At 38.7% G+C, this 5,000-nt stretch overlaps 1 protein-coding gene and 1 long non-coding RNA gene across 2 annotated transcripts in view; one reads left to right on the forward strand and one right to left on the reverse strand.

The window, feature by feature from the left end:
- Positions 1-3,137, reverse strand: part of LOC123505221 — a 96,518-nt gene extending 93,381 nt beyond the window's left edge. Inside the window, exon 1 of the mRNA XM_045256402.1 lies at positions 2,807-3,137. The gene's annotated coding sequence lies outside the window, so the exon portion shown is untranslated. The remainder of the gene's footprint in view (positions 1-2,806) is intronic.
- LOC123505225 overlaps positions 1-5,000 on the forward strand; it is a 92,690-nt gene that overhangs the window by 60,466 nt on the left and 27,224 nt on the right. The window lies entirely within an intron of this gene.

Consider the following 5,000-nt stretch of genomic DNA (forward strand, 5'->3'; position numbering starts at 1 on the left):
GGAAGCGAACACTCCACGTTTCTTTACTTCTAACCATAACTATAAGCTGAGTAACTTTCGCAGCAACAACACGTCTCCACTAAGCCTCAAACGACTAGTTGTCTCAGCACTACTCCACCGCAGCTCTCACTTCCCTTGTTGTTCGGCCCGCTTAACATGTTATATCCAGTCGCTTAACGCCTAACCTCTCAGAAACCCTTCCTCAATATGTAATCCTCTCAGATCCCCACGTCCAGCATTCAGATCCCTAGCACTCAGGCTCCACAATAAACAAGTCACTTCAACACCCACTCCTCGCCCCTCAACACCCTCTGATTTATTCCACACACCATTCAACTTCTCACACCTAAGTCCTTCCCCGCTCACGTCTCCACTCATCCACCCGATGTGGTGTAACGTGGCTTGTATATTTTAACTGGCTTGTAAGAAAGGAAGGAAGGAAGGAAGGAAGGAAATATATAAGGAAGAAAGGAAGGAAGGTAGGAAGGAAAAATGGAAGGAAGAAAGGAAAGAAAGAAGGAAGAAAAGAAGGAATTAAGGAAAAAAGGAAGAAATGAAGGAAGGAAGGAAGGAAGGAAGGAGGAAGGAAGGAAGGAAGGAAAAAAATGAAGTAGGAAAGGGAGGAAGAAAGGAATGCAGAAGCAATGGTAGAAAGCAAAAACAAGCAAGCAAGCAAACAAAAAAGAAAAGAAAAAGAAAAAAAGCAAAGTGGAGCAAAAAAAAAAAAAAAAAAAAAAAAGGCCACACATCAACAAGCTTGCGATACGACACACTGCATAATCTAGAGAAGGAGATACGGGATAGCGAAAGCGAAGGAAAGAAAACATATATACAAACGAAAAAAAAAAGAAAAAAAATGCATATACCTGTTTCTTTCTTAACATACAATTTATTACGACAATATGATTTCCTTTTTTTGTGGATTTTACAGTATTTTGCATTCAACTGCTTTTGGCTTTCATAAGGAAACCTGATCTTTATTGACACCTTTGTGAATTCACGATTGCCTTCAGTCAGCCAGTCAGTTAAGTCAGTCACAATCTACATATCTGTGTGTGTGTGTGTGTGTGTGTGTGTGTGTGTGTGTGTGTGTGTGTGTGTGTGTGTGTGTGTGTGTGTGTGTGTGTGTGTGTGTTCTCTCTCAGGTGTGTTTTTTTTTATCTATCTATTGACAACATGCATGAATTATAGCCTCTTCATCCATTTGTTCCTCATGAACTCCTATAATTACCAACGTATTCACGAGGCTGGCAAGGTGGTCACGCCGAGAAGATGAGAGCTTTTAAGGACACTTTTATCTAAATTCAGTGACTACAGGGTTTTAAAACGAGAGATTTTCTTTTCTTTTTTGTCACTACACTCCATGTTGAGCGGCTCAGTATATACAATAAATGCAGGCATATTTCCTTTCACTTCTTTTTCTTGCATCCCTTTTTTTTTAAACATAATCTCGTAAACGTTGCTATTCTTTTGTTTCAACAGCGGATTAATTTTCTTCCAACAAAACGCTTCCCTCTTCCCAAGTGGTACAAGACCCCATTCTCCGTTCCTCCCTACCTCCCTAGAGTCTTTAATTCCTACTTCTCACGTTCATCCACGAGGTTTATTCTTTCCATCGTTACTTCGCGTCCTTCCCTCTCCCTCTTCTTTGAACGATAACGTTTTGTTATTTTCTGATGTATTTTCAAATCAACTTGTTGTAAATGCTTGAAGTGGTTTTGTTTGTAGTGGTGAAAGTTGCCTTGAGTACACTCTTGCAACACGTACTAAGGAGAGTGAAAGATTTGGGTTTCACTATTTATCTTTAACTTTCTGTCGGTTTCCTGTGATTTATATTTAGTTTTCCTAATTTCGTATCAATCGAATAATGATACTTAAACTTGTATTTTTTTTTTTATCACACAAAAGATAAAGTGTTAATTCCGATGTCACTGGTGTTCTCTGTCCTGCCTGCATGGCATGGCTGAGTGAATATGATACTGCGAAAATTAGAGAAATGACCCCTGACACTCATACATTTGTGCACATACCAAGGAACACGATGCAGACCCATACAGACTACATGAGCCAAGAAATAACCTTGATATGGGATGTCGAGTATTTGCAAGATGCGCACCAAGGATTTACAATAAACTGCCAAGTGATATTAAAGGTTGTGCCAGGATCGATATCTTCAAAAAGAAATTGAAGACATATTTGTTCAAGGAAGTTTATGATTTTAACGGCATGGAAATCAAAGACAATTATAGATGCTAGTTGCTTTTGAGGGAGGCTCTGCTGAGCGCTGCCTCGCAGTGGAGCGGAGCCTTGAACAAACACCCCAAGTAACAAGTAACAAGTAACACCAACACTCAAACGAATACATTCCCAGCATGTAAGGCTTTGGTGTCACACACACACACGAGAAGGCTCACTTTATATTAGCAGTAATTACTAAGAGTTATGATAGCATTCGACTTTGTAATACATGGTCTGGGTCATGTTCCAGAGTTATTAGGGAACAAAATGAGAAATGTTGTGCAGGAAACGAGTAATATACAAATTTGTACTAAATTTCATTAAATGTCATGTATGTATTGCTCTCAGTGTTGTGGCTGCTGCTACTTCCTGCTTTTGAGTAAAATGAATAATAATAAGTGTTGGACAGAATATGGTGACTGGTGTTGATGGTGATGAAGAGGTCAGTGGTGGTGGTGACACGGTAAGAGTGGTATCGACTAATCGAGCAACATCGTTAAAGAAGAACACGTGAATGTTAATGGAGGAGATCCCGGAGTGCATGTCGAAGCACACAGTTCTAACTCACCTGTGAGTCGAGGGATGTTCCGATAGCACTGCATCGCAGATCCTCGGCCTACCTCCGCAACTTTCATCACCACTCATGCAAAATTTCGTGATCAATATCAGTATCACTGAGGAGGTTCAATATGTATACGCGGCACTACACGGCACTTACTTCCACTAGACTAACCAGTGAGATCAGATCTTTTAGTACACACCAGTGATCACATATAATACTCAAAACAACTTCCAGAACAGCTTTCAGGAAGAAATCTGGTAGTTCCGTTTCATCTTCACCACTACAAACGCATTTCAGGGAGCACCGAGTTCAAGGCGGTGCGTCCCTCACAACATATACAACGACACGGGTTTATCTGTGAGTCGCTTAGTTTCGGTTCTCTGTTTCGAAGCCGTTCCCTATTCAGCCATACTGTCTTCGGAACCCGAAAAAGATTGTGATCGTGATTGTGAATTGGGTCAGCGTAATCGAGATAAATAAAGTTGTTAACAGTATGAGGGAGAGCATGGCAACCAAGAAAGTGCGTTCAAGGAAACTGAGACTACCATCCTTGCTGCTAATGATGCAGTAAACAGAGCGAATGAATACATAGTTACATCCTGATCGATCTCTAGTATTATCCGAATATCCATTTCTGTATACTATATCTTAAATGCATAATCCTGCTAATGATGTGGTTTAATCTGAATCATAACGTGCAAGGTCAATATTATCAGTTCCGGGGCAGTAAACACAAGTCAGCTTCCCGACGCGCGAATGTAAACTGATCGTACCTGTCGTTCCCTCTCGTCATGGCAAGAATTGAGTTGGTAAATCTTATAAAGCGACGCTGGAAAATATGCAGGAAAATTCAACGCGAAATGTAGCGGAGAAGAGGAGGCTGGCACGATTGAGCACTAAAGGAAAAAAAAAAAAATCTAATGCGTTTTGTATAGGAACTCAGTGTGTCGTGAGCAGCACAAGCGTGAGCAACACAAATCATGTTACGACAAAATCAATGCCAAATCATTGTTCAGCAGATCTTTTCTTCAACAATCTTCACAAGATTTTAAATTTCTTAAAACTCGAATCTATGTAATATTGCGAATTTGGGCCAAACATCCTCACTACAACAAGCAACACACATATAAATAATTAATGTGTCTGAATTCAGGTACAGCAAGTAAAATTATTATTTTGAATAAAGATGCGAAATTCATTCTGGTACGAAAGATAAAACAAAATTAAGAAATGATAAAACCAGATTTAGTCTTTCACTGAAAGAAAAGGATTCTTGGAATATTTATGATATGAAATTTGGCATCAGATCAAACAGCTATCTAAGAGGTAATATTGAACGAAAAGATCTACTCGGTGCTTGAAAATATTAATAAGCAATTTAGATAGTTAAATATGAATGTGTAATTAAAAGAAAAATCAAATATTCATCTGATGGAATATGTAGAACTGTAAAGCTGAATGAAACCAAGAGTGAAGTGAAAATAGACTGCCAGGGAGGGAAAAGATGACACGGTGACCACTAAAGGTAAGATTGTCGACGAATCCTTGAAGATCATTTGAACTGTCACCTGAAACACGTTTGCACACAGCTGGACATTATGAAGACAATCTCTACTCATATCAAGAAGCAGTGTACATGATTAGAAAAGAAACAAAAATAGATAGAGGGATACTGTGTGACGTTCCTGTAAAAAAAAAAATAGATAAAACAGATGATGAATAAATAAATATATAAAATAAATATTAAAAATAATGAATAAAAAAATGCAACATAACATAATTAATGGATGAAATAAATAAATAAAACAGAATGAACAAGTGCAGGAAGGAGGAAGGAGGGAATCCAGAGAAGTAATTATAAAACTCCAGGAAGCCGAGGATCAGGACGACGTCGCTGAAAACTGTTAGATGAAAGAGTCAGCCACGGTGGTTTTGTTTTCCGAAGTAGAAAAACTCATGGAACGATTAACGTAAGGAAATGTGCGTGGTAAAAATTTGGCTAGTTTAAAAAATCCAAACGAAAAATACGGAAAAATCCAGCTGGCAAAAGATGTGAACTGAATAACGAATAATAGAAATAGTGTGAAGAAACTTGACATTTCTCTCACAAGAACAAATTGAGGAGAGGAACATTAAGCAAAATTACACACACACACACACACACACACACACACACACACACACACACACACACACACGG

Source organism: Portunus trituberculatus, chromosome 17 (assembly GCF_017591435.1).
Source record: "Portunus trituberculatus isolate SZX2019 chromosome 17, ASM1759143v1, whole genome shotgun sequence".
Classification (NCBI taxonomy): Eukaryota; Metazoa; Arthropoda; class Malacostraca; order Decapoda; family Portunidae; genus Portunus; species Portunus trituberculatus.